Here is a 17248-nt window from a genome sequence, read left to right as displayed (position 1 = left end):
CTTGAAATGGACATCAGTTACAAGCTGGTTGCCTGAGATGGAGACTGAGAGGTCCAGGAAGGTGAGGGATGTGCTGGAGATGGCCCAGGTGAACTGAAGGTAGGGGTGGAAGGTGTTGGTGAAGTAGATGAACTGTTCGAGCTCATCTGGGGAGCAAGAGGCGGCACCGATACAGTCAATGTAACGGAGGAAGAGGTGGGGTTTGGGGCCTGTGTAGGTGCGGAAGAGGGACTGTTCCATGTAACCGACAAAGAGGCAGGTATAACTGGGGCCCATGCGGGTGCCCATGGCCACCCCCTTTGTCTGTAGGAAGTGGGAGGAATCGAAAGAGAAGTTGTTGAGGGTGAGGACGAGTTCGGCTAGGCGGATGAGGGTGTCGGTGGAGGGGGACTGGTCGGGCCTACGGGACAGGAAGAAGCGGAGGGCCTTGAGGCCATCTCCATGCGGAATGCAGGTGTATTTGGGACTGGACGTCCATGGTGAAAATGAGGTGTTGGGGGCCAGGGAATTGGAAGTTCTGGAGGAGGTGGAGGGCGTGGGTGGTGTCACGGACGTAGGTAGGGAGTTCCTGGACCAAAGGGGAGAATATGGAGTCCAGATAGGTGGAGATGAGTTCGGTGGGGCAGGAACAGGCCGAGACAATGGGTCGACCAGGGCAGGCAGGTTTGTGGATTTGGGGAAGGAGATAGAAATGGGCCGTGCGGCGTTGGGGAACAATGAGGTTGGAGGCTGTGGGTGGGAGGTCCCCTGAGGTGATGAGGTCATGAATGGTGTTGGAGATGATGGTTTGGTGCTCGAGGGTGGGGTCATGATCGAGGGGGCGGTAGGTGGTGGTGTCGGAGAGTTGACGTTTGGCCTCGGCGGTGTAGAGGCCAGTGCGCCATACTACCACTGCGCCTCCCTTGTCTGCGGGTTTGATGGTGAGGTTGGGGTTGGAGCGGAGGGCTGCCCGTTCTGCAGGGGAGAGATTGGAGTGGGTGAGAGAGGTGGAGAGTTTGAGGCGGTTAATGTCTCGATGGCAGTTGGAGATGAAGAGGTCGAGGGAAGGTAGGAGGCCTGGGGAGGGTGTCCAGGAGGAGGACTTGTGTTGGAAGCGGGCGAAGGGGTCAGTGGAGGGAGGGTTAGGTTCCCGGTTGAAGAAGTAAGCATGGAGGCGAAAAAACTGCTCTGTGTCCAACCGTGACTGGTATTCGTTGATGTGTGGTTGTAGGGGGACAAAGGTGAGCCCTTTGCTTAGGACTCACCGTTCGTCCTCAGTCAGTGGGAGGTCTGGGGGGATGGTGAAGATGCGGCAGGGCTCAGTGTGGCTGTCATCTCTGGGGTTGCTGGCTGTGGAGGTTGTGCGCAGAGCGATGAGGTCAGTGGCCGTGGGCAGGGTTCCGTTGGCGTCAATGAATACCAGTCACACATCAACAAATACCAGTCACGGCTGGACACAGAGCAGTTTTTTCGCCACCTTCGCCTCCACGCTTACTTCTTCAACCGGGAACCTAACCCTCCCTCCACTGACCCCTTCGCCCGCTTCCAACACAAGTCCTCCTCCTGGACACCCTCCCCAGGCCTCCTACCTTCCCTCGACCTCTTCATCTCCAACTGCCATCGAGACATTAACCGCCTCAAACTCTCCACCCCTCTCACCCACTCCAATCTCTCCCCTGCAGAACAGGCAGCCCTCCGCTCCAACCCCAACCTCACCATCAAACCCGCAGACAAGGGAGGCGCAGTGGTAGTATGGCGCACTGGCCTCTACACCGCCGAGGCCAAACGTCAACTCTCCGACACCTCCTCCTACCGCCCCCTCGATCGTGACCCCACCCTCGAGCACCAAACCATCATCTCCAACACCATTCATGACCTCATCACCTCAGGGGACCTCCCACCCACAGCCTCCAACCTCATTGTTCCCCAACCCCGCACGGCCCATTTCTATCTCCTTCCCCAAATCCACAAATCTGCCTGCCCTGGTCGACCCATCGTCTCGGCCTGCTCCTGCCCCACCGAACACATCTCCACCTATCTGGACTCCATTTTCTCCCCTTTGGTCCAGGAACTCCCTACCTACGTCCGTGACACCACCCACGCCCTCCACCTCCTCCAGAACTTCCAATTCCCTGGCCCCCAACACCTCATTTTCACCATGGACGTCCAGTCCCTAATACACCTGCATTCCGCATGCAGATGGCCTCAAGGCCCTCCGCTTCTTCCTGTCCTGTAGGCCCGACCAGTCCCCCTCCACCGACACCCTCATCCGCCTAGCCGAACTCGTCCTCACCCTCCACAAAGGGGGTGGGCGTGGGCCCCAGTTATACCTGCCTCTTTGTCGGTTACGTGGAACAGTCCCTCTTCCGCACCTACACAGGCCCCAAACCCCACCTCTTCCTCCGTTACATTGATGACTGTATCAGTGCTGCCTCTTGCTCCCCAGAGGAGCTCGAACAGTTCATCCACTTCACCAACACCTTCCACCCCTACCTTCAGTTCACCTGGGCCATCTCCAGCACATCCCTCACCTTCCTGGACCTCTCAGTCTCCATCTCAGGCAACCAGCTTGTAACTGATGTCCATTTCAAGGCCACCGACACCCACAGCTACCTAGAATACACCTCCTCCCACCCACCCTCCTGCAAAAATTCCATCCCCTATTCCCAATTCCTCCGCCTCCACCGCATCTGCTCCCATGACAAGACATTCCACTCCCGCACATCCCAGATGTCCAAGTTCTTCAAAGACCTCAACTTTTCCCCCCCACAGTGGTCGAGAACATTCTTGACCGCGTCTCCCGCAACACATCCCTCACACCCCACCCCCGCCACAACCGCCGAAAGAGGATCCCCCTTGTTCTCACACACCACCCCACCAACCTCCGGATACAACGCATCATCCTCCGACACTTCCGCCATCTACAATCCGACCCCACCACCCAAGACATTTTTCCATCCCTACCCTTGTCTGCTTTCCAGAGAGACCACTCTCTCTGTGACTCCCTTGTTCGCTCCACACTGCCCTCCAACCCCACCACACCCGGCACCTTCCCCTGCAACCGCAGGAAATGCTACACTTGCCCCCACACCTCCTCCCTCACCCCTATCCCAGGCCCCAAGATGGCTTTCCATATTAAGCAGAGGTTCACCTGCACATCTGCCAATGTGGTATACTGTATCCATTGTACCCGTTGTGGCATCCTCTACATTGGGGAAACCAAGCGGAGGCTTGGGGACCGCTTTGCAGAACACCTCCGCTCGGCTCGCAATAAACAACTGCACCTCCAGGTCGTGAACCATTTCCACTCCCCCTCCCATTCTTTAGATGACACGTCCATCATGGGCCTCCTGCAGTGCCACAATGATGCCACCCGAAGGTTGCAGGAACAGCAACTCATATTCCGCTTGGGAAACCTGCAGCCCAATGGTATCAATGTGGACTTCACCAGCTTCAAAATCTCCCCTTCCCCCACCGCATCCCAAAACCAGCCCAGTTCGTCCCCTCCCCCAATGCACTACACAACCAGCCCCGCTCTTCCCCTCCACCCACTGCATCCCAAAACCAGTCCAGCCTGTCTCTGCCTCTCTAACCTGTTCTTCCTCTCACCCATCCCTTCCTCCCACCCTAAGCCGCACCTCCATCTCCTACGTACTAACCTCATCCCACCTCCTTGACCTGTCAGTCTTCCCTGGACTGACCTATCCCCTCCCTACCTATCTTCTTTTCTCTCCATCTTCTGTCCGCCTCCCCCTCTCTCCCTATTTATTCCAGAACCCTCACCCCATCCCCCTCTCTGAAGAAGGGTCTAGGCCCGAAACGTCAGCTTTTGTGCTCCTGAGATGCTGCTGGGCCTGCTGTGTTCATCCAGCCCCACGTTTTATTGACTTGTCTACCTTAATGTTTTTCAAGATCCCCAATACCTCATTCCTTTTGTTCTCAACATGACCCAAACTATCTACACACCCTTCACTGATCACATGATGCAAATTATTACTTACTTCCGGTCAAGGTTCCAATCAGTTGCCAGGACAGAACTCCAACATTATCCTCCTGTAATCTCTCACCGTTGTATTGTGTGAACCGTGCCGTCCACAAATATAAGAAGTCCAGAAGAAGCAATGTCTCCCCCAGCCAATACTGAATAAAAGGGAGCTATTGAACTTCATGATGTTTGAAGTGGTGAAAGCGACTCGCCCTTGATCTTCTGCAAACTGACAATGATCCTGACCAGAGGCATAGATACTCCTTATTAGACTGAGATCTGACTCATCCAGGGTCAGTCACATGATAAAACCATGCCTCATTTCTGGAAAGGTTAACTGTAATCTCTGGATCTCACTATGTCAACCCAGAAGGAATATTTTATTTTATTCATTTGAAAGGTGGATTAACCTCATTGCTGCTAATTTAATCACTACGGAATTCTGCCACAATTCTGCTTTTAGTCAACTACACCTGCCTGCATTCGTATTCCTATGGAATAGAACCTCCACAGGTTTTCTGGATTTAGTCAGAAATGACATGACTTTTTCCCTCTGACCAACCTCAGGGAATCTCTCTCCCACTGCAACTCTCTTGTAATCTCTTCAGCCTTGAAACTGCTCGACCATGTCCTGACTCTCCTCTCTACCTATCTTGTTTTCTCTCCATCTTCGGTCCGCCTCCCCCTCTCTCCCTATTTATTCCAGTTCCCTCTCCCCATCCCCCTCTCTGATGAAGGGTCTCGGCCCGAAACGTCAGCTTTTGTGCTCCTGAGATGCTGCTGGGCTGCTGCGTTCATCCAGCCTCACATTTTATTATCTTGGATTCTCCAGCATCTGCAGTTCCCATTATCACTTATACAAGGTAGACAAGCCCCCAGGGCCTGATAGGATATAGCCCAGAATACTGAGAGGGGCAAGGAAGGAAACTGCTGGGGGCTTGTGGAAAATCTTTGTATCCTCACTGGCTACAGGGGAGGTCCCAGAGGATTGTTGAATAGCCAAAGTTGTTCTTTCATTTAAGAAAGGTGGCAACGATAACCCAGCTAATTACAGGTAGGTGAGCCTTATGTCAGAGAGAATTCTTCGAGATAGGATTTACTCCCACTTGGAAATCAGTGGGTGTATTAGTAAAAGGCAACATGGTTGTGTGGAGGGGAGGCAGTGTCTCACTAACTCGGTTGAATTTTTTTTAGGAAGTGACGAAGATGATTGATGAGAGTAGGACAGTGGATGTTGTCTACGTGGAAATCAGTAAGGCCTCTGACAAGGTCCCTCATGGCAGGCTGCAACACAAGGTAAAGTTGCATGGGGTCAGAGGTAAGCTTGCAAGATGGGTTAAAAACTGGCTTGGTCATAGAAGACACTGGGCAACAGTGGAAGGGTGCCTTTCTGAATGGAGGGCTGTATTTGTGGTGTTCCTCATGGATCAGTGCTGGGATCTTTGCTGTTTGTATTTTATATAAATGATTTGCAGGAAAATGTAACTGGTCTGATTAGTAAGTTTGCTGATGACACAGAAGTTGATGGAATTGCAGGTAGCAATGAGGACCATTAAGGATACAGCTGGATATAGATCAGCTGATGACTTGGGCAGTGAGATAGCAGATGGAGTTTAATCCGGAAAAATGAGAGGTAATGCATTCCGGGAGGTCTAATCCAGATTGAAAATATACTGTAAATGGCAGAACCCTTAAGAGTACTGATAGGCAGTGGGATCTGGGTGTACACTTAGAGATACACAAAGTGGCAATGCAGGTGAAGAAGGTAGTCAACAAGGCATATAGCATGCTTGCCTTGATCAGTCAGGGCACTGAGTTTAAAAATTGGCATGTAATGTTGCAGTTTTATAGAAACTTAGTTAGGCTACATTTGGAATACTGTGTTCAATTATGGTTGCCACACTACCAGAAGGATGTGGTGGTTTTGGAGAGGATACAGAAAAGATTTACCGGGATGTTGCCTGGTATGGAGGGCATTAGCGATGAAGAGAGACTGTAGAAACTTGGGTTATTCTCACTGGAACGATGGAAGTTGAGAGGCGACCTGATAAAGGTCTACAAGATTATGAATGAAATGGACAGAGTGGACGGTGTGAATCTTTTTCCTGGGGTGGAAGAGTCAGTTACCAGGGACCATAGGTTTAAAGGTAAAAGAAGCAAGGTTTAAAGATGATTTACGAGGCAAGTTTTTTTTTGAAAAACAGAGGGTGATGGGTGCCTGGAATTCGCTGCTGGGGGAGGTCGTGGAAGGAGATACAATAGTGACTTTTAAAGGGCGTCTTGACAAATACATGAATAGGACGAAAATAGAGGGAGAGAGTCCCCGGAAGGGTAGGGGGTTTTAGTTGTGACGGGCAGCATGTCAGTGCAGGCTTGGAGAGCTAAAGGGTCTGTTCCTGTGCTGTAATTTTCTTTGAAGTAAATTTTAAAATTTAAACCAGAAAAGTACAGCTTTTCTAAACGTATGACCTGGCTTCATAATATGTGAACATGACATTCCTCCAAAACTCAGAAACATTCTATTTTTATTTTTAGAGAACAGGTTTTCTTGCAGAAACAGATTAATTCTGTCATTCACTGTTGAAAGTCAAACAGACAACTATCAGGGTGCGATGACAGTTCTCTACTGCATTCTGAGAGTTTACACATGGGGCAAGGCATCAGCGAGGAAATTGTTCTTTCCTGAAATCAGTGATTTTTTTTCCAGGTTAAAACACCTCTGGAGCAGGTGAGGTTTTAACCCTGGCCTCCTAGCTCAGAGGCAGAGGCATTACTGCTGTGCAACCAGAACCCTTTGCTGGCTTGTAACTGAACTATACATCACGCATTCAGCCGGTTACTATATAACCAAACAAGCCTTATCTGGACACAAAAGCTTACTACACTCCTTACACTTTTGATTTTTACACAACCAAATGAAATGAAATTATTTATTATTCCTGTCCCCTTGCCCTCCTCTATTAATTTAAAAACCCTTAGATTTCAACCTTTCTTCAGTTCTGATAAAAATCAATAACCTTAAATATGAATCGTTTGTCTCCAATGATGCTGCCTGACAAATAGTTCCCGCATTTGTTGTTTTTACTTTATAGCCTTGGAAATGTAAAAACAATGTTTTATTCCAAAGTAAAATACTGTAAATGATAAAAATCTGAAGAAAACATTGGAAAGACGCTACAGATGAAAAAAGCAAAAATGTGAAACATTACACATTTTCCCCTCTCCATAAGCGTTGCCTGACAGGCGTACTTCAAGAATTTTGTGCTTTTTTAAAAAATACTTTTGTTTATTTTCTGCAGAGTGTTTTAATTTTTAATCCATGTCTTTGAAGTTAGGCACTTACACAGACTTGGAAGTGACTGCAATGCCCTGAAAGAGAACTGACAAAGACAAAGCCCGATTTGTGACCTTGATAAAGTGGGCTTGCTTAAACAGGCATACCGAAAGACAAATTTCCCTCTGTTATATCAGCTAATACTTGATCTCAGGATTTCACATCACCAAGATATCAAGCGCATCACTGCCAAGCAAAAAATTCTTGTAGAGTAAATATTGCTATACAAAAGCCAAATGATAGTCACCAATTAACATTAAGCAAGTTTATGATAAAGTTTAGCAGAAGATGACACTGAAAAATTTCCACCTGACCCAGTCACATTAGGTAATGTGCTAAGATAATAAAATGTGAGGCTGGATGAACACAGCAGGCCAAGCAGCATCTCAGGAGCACAAAAGCTGACGTTTCGGGCCTAGACCCTTCATCTCCCCCGCAGAACGGGCAGCCCTCCGCTCCCACCCCAACCTCACCATCAAACCCGCAGACAAGGGTGGCGCAGTGGTAGTATGGCGTACTGACCTCTACATCGCCGAGGCCAGACGCCAACTTTCCGACACCACCTCCTACCGCCTCCTCGATCATGACCCCACACCCGAGCACCAAACCATCATCTCCAACACCATTCATGACCTCATCACCTCAGGGGACCTCCCACCCACAGCCTCCAACCTCATTGTTCCCCAACCCCGCACGGCCCGTTTCTATCTTTAAAAAAAAAGCTCTCTGATGAAGGGTCTAGGCCCGAAACGTCAGCTTTTGTGCTCCTGAGATGCTGCTTGGCCTGCTGTGTTCATCCAGCCTCACATTTTATTATCTTGGAATCTCCAGCATCTGCAGTTCCCATTATCTCAGGTAATGTGCTACTTGGCTACCAATCATTTCCACACCACTTATGCAGCTATTCTAAAAAGGCAATAAATGATTAACAGGATGCACATTCATATCAATATCAATGTTCCAAAACGTTTTGCAGAGATATAGGAAGTAAGCAAGAGTACTAGCCTAAGAAATTTTTAGTAGTTAGCTAACGTAAACACAATTCTATCATACCCTGACGTACTGATGGATATATATATTGAATTGAAAGAGAACTGACATACTGAGATTGTTCTGTGTTATGGAAAAATCAACAATGCATTTAATCTTAAAAGCATTTTATAAAAAAGATCTGTGATAAAGAGTTGTCAGATAAGTTGAGAGATTGTATAGCCTACATGTGCAGCAATTACTGAAATCTAAGATTTGGAGCAAACAAATATGAACATATGAATTCAGAGTAGGCCACTTGGCCCTTAAGCCTGCTCTACCATTTGATTAGATTATGGCTGACCTGATTGCAGCTTCAACTCCACATTCCTGCCTACCTACGATAACAAACAAGGGAACTGTAGCTTAAGAATCATTTGTCTTCTGTCTTAAGAACAATCAATGATACTGCTTCACTGTTCTCCGGGGAAGAGTGTGGCAAAGACTCATGACCCTCTCAGAGAGAAAGGTTTCCTTTCATTTCTTTCTTAAATAGAAGACTCCTTATTTTTAAACTATTCACAACATTCATTTCTCTTATTTTTGCTACATGGGGACAACTGCCACATTTTATAGGCTACATTATCCTTTACGATATTACACTATAAAAACAAGAATTCTTAGATTATTAGAGAATATTTTAAATCTTTCAAGGTTAATGGTCATTACAGTTTGAACCATTCTGTATTCTATAGAACAAATAAAGCTATATAATTGTATCAGTGCTCAATGAAAAGGTTCCTATACACAGCAAAACAAATAAGCTTCTTTAATTTAGATAGCTTCACCAATGCAACCGAAGTCAGTGTAAAGTCACAGTTTCAACTAAACAAAATCTGCAGGATAAACACCACACGCATTTAATAGCGAAAGAATTGCTTCTGGAATCAGTAACTAAATTAAAATAATGAATGATAAATAGAGAAGAAACACCTGATGCTGTTTTTTCTGCACAAGAAAGCTGAAGTTTCTAAAAAAAATTTATAAATATCACTTTTTCATTGCAGATTAGAATGAAAATTCATTTGCTAAGTTACATAAATTACACAACTGAACTGATTTGCAATCCAATTTGATCAACATAACAAGAAGTGAAATTTGAAGTAAGAGTTTTTGAAGTACAAAATAGCATGGAAAGAATAAATTGAGTAGTAATATTTCAGTTATTTTCTCAAAACACTAAAGTAAGGATGCAAAATTTAGAGTCGAGAGGTGATGTAGTTCAACTTGAAGAGATCGCCATGAGTCATCAAGCCTTATGACAGAACAGTTAAAAATAAAATTAATCTTTCCCATATCAGCGTATTTTATTTTCTCTCCCAAAAATCTCAAATTTGAGAAAGAAAATCTAGCGCAAGTTTAAACTTGACAAGCTTGTTATTTTAACAAAAACCTCAGGCCTATACATAATAGATAAAACTCCATCCCTTTAATTAATACTCAAACACGGTACTGTTACAAAGATACTTTCAAATGCTGAAAGTGACTGACATTGTACAGTCATTCCTGCCTTTGTGTCCAGCAGCACAAATTCTTTTAAGGATCTCCTCATAGCATGACAAAATATTAGAAAGCACAATGTGGTGTACAAATAGGAATCAATTATCTATATTTAACCTCAAACATTATAGTCCATCATTTGTTCCCAGCAAAACTACAAAAGCATCAACAGGTCATATTATGATGGTTTGGAGGGTTCTATTAAATGACTTATCTAACATGTACCTGTTGTCGTAAAGTTGAGCCCACCTTTATACTACAGAACAGTAGGTGACAGCCATTATTGTGAAAATGTTAGCGTATACCATAAAGCATGTATTAGCAGGCCATACAGAAATGACCAAGCAGAGTCAGCACGACTTAATGAAGGAAAAATCATTTTTGAAAAACTTGCTAGAATTCTTGAGAAGGTAATATGCAGGATTAATAAGGGGTAAGGTGTGGTTGTAAAATATTTGATTTTCAGAAGGCATTTAATAAATGTATACATTATGCCACATAATAAGGGTTCATGATGTTGGAGGTAGTTTATTAGGGTAGGGGATTGGTTAACTAATACTGGAATACTGTGAACTGGTTTGGGCCTGTTATACAACAAAAGATCTATTGCCATTGGAGGCAGTCCAGAGAAGCTTGAACCTTGCACAGCAAAATGGGATCCTAAAAAGAGCAAAACACACTGGATGGTCGAAAAAAATTCACAACCGCTCACTAATGTAGCTATTTTGCTTACAACCATGCAGATACACAACATTTCCTCTGCAGTCAAATTATTTACCCTTTGTAAAGTGGCCTGGATTTTGTCAGTGATAAGGTAACTGCTAATCTTGAAGAAAGCTGCCTGGTTCTAACAATCTCAGTGATGTGACTTTGTCTTCTTTTTACCAGCCTTTCTGCAAAGTTAAAATTACTGGAAAACATGACTAAAACAGCAAGTTCAGGGTATGACATGCATAACATAAAAGCAAGCAAATTCAATAATGACTCTTAACAGTGAAGTGGACAAACATTTCTGGTTGAAAATGGGATATACAGCAGAAAAATAGTACCTAGAAAATGCCAACATAGGAATTATGGGTCAAAACAGTCTCCTTCCTTCCAATTTCATTCTTTGCTGCATCTTTTCCAACACACTTGAACCCGAAGGCAAGACCAAGGGATCTTGAGGTGTTCCACAAAAATGATGTCATCAACATAGGCAATCACATTAAAGAATTCTCAGACACTAAAGTAAAATAGAGATATCAAGGTGTAGAGCTGGATGAACACAACAGGCCAAGCAGCATCAGAGGAGCAGGAAGGCTTATGTTTCAGGCCTAGTCCCTTCTTCAGAAAAGACCCTTCATTTTCTGAAGAAGGGTCTAAGCCCGAAATGTCAGCCTTCCTGCTCCTCTGATGCTGCTTGGCCTGCTGTGTTCATCCAGCTCTACACCTTGTTATCTCAGATTCTCCAGCATCTGCAGATCCTGCTATCCACAAAGTAAAATACACTGATTGCCCTTAACATTTTAGAAATTATGAAGTGTGAAATAAAAAATATAGATTGATTGCTAAATTATCTTTAAACTAAAAAAAACTGATTTTTCACCTGTGATAATGACTTCATGTAAATGAAAAAATTAATTTGATTTCACCAATTAGGCAAATTTGTATGAATTCAAAGGTTTGCTACAGTTTAAAAAATAGGAAGCGGTCAGTGATTTTTAAGGCTTTATTGGTCAGTGTCTTGAGCATAGGAGTTAGGAGGTCATGTTGCGGGTGTACAGGACATTGGTTAGACCACTTTTGGAATAATGTGTGCATTTCTGGTCTCCCTGCTACAGGAAGGACGTTGTGAAACTGGCAAGTGTTCAAGAAAGATATAAAGGATATCGCCAGGGTTGGAAGGTTTGAGCTATAGAGAGAAACTGAATAGGCTCAGGCTATTACCCTGGAGAATCAAAAGCTGAGAGGTTACCTTATAGACCTTTATAAAATCACGAGGGTAATGGACAGGGTAAAATAGATAAGGTCTTTTCCCTAGGGTGGGGGTGTCCAAAACTAGGAGGACATAAGTTTAAGGTGAGAGGGGAAAGATTTAAAAGGGACCTAAGGGGCAACGTTTTCATGTAGAGGGTGATGTGTGTGTGCAATGAGCTGTCAGAGGAAATGGCAGAAGATGGTACAATTGCAATATTTAAAAGGCATCTGGATGGGTATATGAATTGGAAGGGCTGAGAGGGTTATGGGCCAAATGCTGGAAAATGCAACGAGATTAGATTATTTTAAGATAGTCGGTTAGCATGGACAAATTGGACCGAAGGGTCTGTTTCCATGCTGTACAGCTCTATGACTCTATAATTGTTTTTTACATGGAAAAGGTTCAATAGCCTATTCCTGAAAATGCAGTGAAGGACTCCCAGCAACTTCTACATCTCTAATATTCACACAGTGTACAAGCAGCCTCCAGAAGTTGGTGTAGTTTTGGAAAAACAGTGACAGCATGAACCAAGTTCCACCATCATTACTACAATAAAATCCAACTCAGAGGATTGACGAATGTAAACAAAATTACTTGACAGCATAAACAATGGAGATCTCAAAGAAATTTTAATCTTCAGTTTCATCAACATCTCTGAAAGATATCCTAAACCACAAAACTAAAACAAGTAATTTATGTCCCTGATCTCAATCTTATTTCCAAATTGCCCACGCTTATAAGTGGAAATAGCCTGTGTACATTTGGTTGAGATAATTTCATTTTTTTTGTAATATTGGCACAAGGAATAGCACAGTTTTGATCCTGATACAGGAGCATGTTTGGATAAGAGAATCAGCTTGAACTTAGAACCAACAGATCAGGTGACACTGAATTCAGGATAATAAAATGTGAGGCTGGATGAACACAGAAGGCCCAGCAGCATCTCAGGAACACCGAATTCAGCTTCTGTTGTTAAAAAACATGTAGATCTTCGAGCATAAATGCATGGTGCCAGTAAAATGACAAAAAATCTCAACTGAATAAAGGTATACAAAACATAGTGGTAGTATAGTAAAAGAAAAGTTAGAATCTCAGTGAATACGAGTTACAGTTTCAATCATCCCTATGAATGTAATACGATCTCGATGGAACACACCTCGCTACAGCTATGAAAATACTTAAGTTCAAGGTGATCTACTTGAGAAATAAAGGTGGAGTACTGACGCATTATTTAACATCAGTTAATCTGATTATTGATCAACATTAAAGACACCCATGTACGAAATTTATCTGTATACTTGAGCAAAAGAATTGTAAAAACATACACTTTTGAAATAAGAGCACGTTCTTTCTGAAAGAATCGCAAAAGCATGTTTTTTCTTCCCCACGGGGAAATAAATGAATGCCCCACTTTAAGTTCAGTTTCACTAAAATGAGGAAATTAATAACGTGCTAGTTCATTTTGCAGGCGGCCTTTAAACAACGCTGCACTGCCGTTTTTTTGGCATCCAAAAACACATTCCGTCCAAGTCCTTGAAGTGGACTTGAAACCTTTGTGCACAAGATCTAAAGAGGCGGAGAACTTCCATTCCTGTTATTCAAATACACTTTTATGACCTAGCCAAGGGATCTGTGACCTTGGAATAAATAAGAAGCCTTCATTTTTATTTGAAACTATACAATCTGGTGAGCAGTGTCAGTACAGTACAGTATGTAGATTGTAACATACACGGCGCTTGCAGCACACAAGGCACAGCCAAGCCCAGAACATACCAATACAGTTGCGTCACCTGATGCAACTACAAAACTTCCGGAACAAACTCGTACCTTTAAACTTTTTCCTCTGGTAGAACGGGGCACTATGGATTCAATTCATTAACACTGTAAAACATTCGCTTACAGTATCCTGTTCTCCAGTACGATCACCTGCCCCTCTGCAGTCACGAGGAGTTATCGAGGCCTTTGCCCTCCCTCTCCCCTTCCACACCTCACTAACTCCCTACAGCAAGAAACTCTCTCACAAAACCACCCAGCAGCTCGAAGATCAAATCCCGAATTATTAAAATCTCCACAATCTCACCGACAAAAGGCTGGTTTTATGTCCGCCGGGTTAGTTCCGCACTGACTGACAAGATCCACTCCCCTCAGCCACTTCCAGCTCTCACCGCGTCCGCGCGTTCTCTATGCCGCGCCTCGCCCCGCCCCGCGCGCGCACTCAAGCCGCTTACAGAGCGGTGCGCGCTCCGGCTGCCCTGTAATTATGTGGGCAACAAAGCTGCTTCTGCGAATGTTTTAATACCTTTGACGATAAAGCATCGCGAAAATTAACAGCAAGCTAGTGCGTTACTTATATACAATATGGACAGCCTCATAGCATCGCCGCTGGCCGGAGGAAGCCGCATACTATTAAAGGTTCCACTTTTGTTTCGAGTATTATTAATTTCATTTACTTCTAGCCAACTTGTTCATATACAACGCTGATCTGAACGAAGGAAACCAAATATTTGAAGATAGGAGAACAAGTTGAGAAACACAAAATACTTAATGCTTTTGGACTTCTTCATCGATCATAAAGTTATGCTCAACCTTTATAAATTACTAGTGTTGCCTCCTGCTGGAATACTGCATCCAACTCAGGGCACCAGACCTTAGAAAGACTTGAGGAGCTCTTCTAAACTGCCCTTTTGGAGTATAAAAATGCAGGGGGTAGCTTAAAAACGCAACTAGGAGACCCAATAGGGGCATGAAAATAGCGCTGGTGAAATTAAGGAGAATCCCAAAATATTCTACAAGCACATCAAGGGGAAGACGATAACCAGGGAACAAATGAAGCCAGAGACAAAGGGGAAATACAAAATAGAACTGAAGGATTGTGGTAGTATTTAATAAGTATTTCACATGTTTTCACTTAGGAGGAGAACACAGGTATAGAACTCAGGCAAAAGGAAAATAAAATTTCTTCAGATTAACAGAGGAATGAACAAACCTCCATGTTCAGGTGAGTTGGTTCACAGGTGCTGCAGGAGATGAGGCCACAGGAAGAGTCAGCATGGCTTTGTCTGAGGTCATATTTGATTGCATTTTTGAGGTGGTGACCAGATGTGTAGAAGTACAGTTATGTGGTTTATATGGATTTCAGAAAAGCTTTTGACAAGGTCCCACATCTAAGACTGAAAATGAAGGTTAAAAACCCATGGGATCCCAGGTGACATACCAGTTGGATCCAAAATTGGCTTACAGAAACAGAGATAGAGACAGGTGGTTGAAGACTTTTTAAAATAAATCAGAAGCCTCCTCCTGATCACAAGTACACTATAGGTATCATTAGCTCCTGACAGCAAAATGCCTGCTCAATGGAACTACATTATACATACAATGACATTCCATGGCAATCAGAATTGTGTTCCTTATTGTTCATGCTATATATAAAGTGATTTGGAAGAAAATATTAAGTATAATTAAATTTGCAGATGACAAAAACTGGCTGGATGGTCAACATTGAGTAAGAGTCTTAAGTTACAGGAGAATAGAGACAGATTGGTCAGATCAGGAGCAGATGGAATTTAATCATGAGAAGTGTGAGGTAATACATTTTGGAGGCAGTTACAAGGGAATATTCAATAAATGACAAAACACTAGGAAGCTCAGAGGAACAGTGAAATCTTGGGGGATTTGTCCATTGATCTCTAACGGCAGCAGGAAAAGTCAATAGTGTAATTAAAAAGCATACAGGCACATGCCTTTATCAGTCATGGCTAAATTATAGGAACAGGGAGGTATGTTGGAGCTGTACAGACTTTGGTTAGGCCACATGTGGGTACTGTGTGCAACCTGGTTACCGCCCTATAGGAAGGATGTGATTGCACGGGATGAGGTGTAGAGGAGATTCACCAGGATGCTGCATGGGATGGAGTATTTTGGCTGTGAAGAGAGGCTGGATAAGCTCAGATTGCTTTGCCTTGGAACAAAGAAGATAGAAATTAAGGTGCATTAGGAAAATGGACAGAGCGAGTAGAAAGCTGCTTCTCCCCTCAGCTGAAGGGTCAATAGCAATGGGGTATACTTTTAGGGTGAAGGGCAGCAGGTTTAGAGGAGATTTAGAAGGTCTCCACCCACCATCACTCTCTTCTGCCATTCCTTGACCCAGTCCTACATGGTCCCTCTGCACACCTCTTTCTCCGGTACAAATGTATTTTTGGTGATGCTTCCCCCTCATCTGCAATTGGAACAAATAATCAATTTTGCTTCCGATTTACAACCTGTTCGCACCTTCAGTTGTTCCATCTCCGACTTTCCTTCCTCGACATCCCTGTTCCCATATCTGGGTATAGACTGATCACTGATTTCCATTACAAATCTACTTAATCCCACAGTTACCTTGACTATACAAGGGTTCTGCTATCAAGTTCTGATGCAACATTGTGTTATAGAAAATCATGCTATGTAAACAATTGGGCTTATGGAAAAAGAGGGATTAGGGACAGACCACCAAAGAAGCATTAACACAAAAAGGTAACAATACTGTCAGCAGCTGTTCAGACAAGTTGGCCCAACTATGACAGCAGCTTTGCAGCAGTTTGAAATCAATGATGGTGAGACTGAGTTCAAACTTCCGCCAACCCTACGTGTAATGAGCCAGCACATTGGGTACAGCTTTCCTTACCGTGGACCTTTTTCTCCTTCAGGATATTCTTCACCAGTGTTTCTAATGAAGCAGCCAGTTACTCTGGAATATTAAACAAGAATCAACGCCAAACCAGATGAGGATAGCTGATGGTCAAAGTCAGTTTCAGGAATGTTTTTGAGAAGGCGAGAAAGGGTTATTAAGCAAATTACAAAACTTTGGAGTTGGGCAGGTACGAATAAGGCAAGTATGGTAAAGTAATGAAAATCATGTGTGCCAGAGGCTGGAATTGAATTAACACAGATCTATAAGGCAAATTGTAGGATTGTTTGAGATTACAGAAATCAGGATGAGCGAGACTACAGAAGATTTGATAAGAAGAATGAGAATTTTACAAGTAAGGGTTATGGAGCAAAGATAGGTAAACAGAATTGAGGTACATCTCAACCATGACCTCCTAGAACTCGCTTGAAGGGCTAGTCAAAAAGGGTGAAGGGCAGCAACGCCAGTAGAGCCACAACAAGCCACAGAGTGTTGGCCTGAGCGCAGGTAGATGTCAGTCAACTGTAGGAAGTGTCATCCTCTGATCATTGTCATGTTCTCTTCCATGTCCTTCTTCCAGCCTCCTCCTGATCACAAGTACACTATAGGTATCATTAGCTCCTGACAGCAAAATGCCTGCTCAATGGAACTACATTATAGCTAAACGTTTGCATTTTAGGAAGTATTCCCCTGTTCGTCAATCACATTATAGCCAATTTGTGTTGCCAGGACACGTGCCACAGGAGAAGCCCCAGTACTTCCTATTATCTTGTAAGGATTCCATTTCATTCACCC

The 17248-nt window shown here is 44.1% G+C and overlaps 1 protein-coding gene across 3 annotated transcripts in view; it reads right to left on the bottom strand.

The window, feature by feature from the left end:
• LOC125460821 (protein kinase C and casein kinase substrate in neurons protein 2-like) overlaps positions 1-13975 on the bottom strand; it is a 98891-nt gene extending 84916 nt beyond the window's left edge. For 2 of the 3 annotated variants that reach the window (XM_048548842.2, XM_048548844.2), the window contains exon 1: positions 13868-13975. The gene's annotated coding sequence lies outside the window, so the exon portion shown is untranslated. Of the gene's footprint in view, positions 1-13614; positions 13721-13867 lie in introns of those variants that run through there. The other variant, XM_059652398.1, reaches the window with a different exon arrangement.
• Positions 13976-17248: the final 3273 nt, after the last annotated feature.

Source organism: Stegostoma tigrinum, chromosome 18 (assembly GCF_030684315.1).
Source record: "Stegostoma tigrinum isolate sSteTig4 chromosome 18, sSteTig4.hap1, whole genome shotgun sequence".
NCBI lineage: Eukaryota > Metazoa > Chordata > Chondrichthyes > Orectolobiformes > Stegostomatidae > Stegostoma > Stegostoma tigrinum.
Note: the sequence above shows the minus strand (reverse complement) of the source record. Positions and strands in the feature narration are given on the sequence as shown.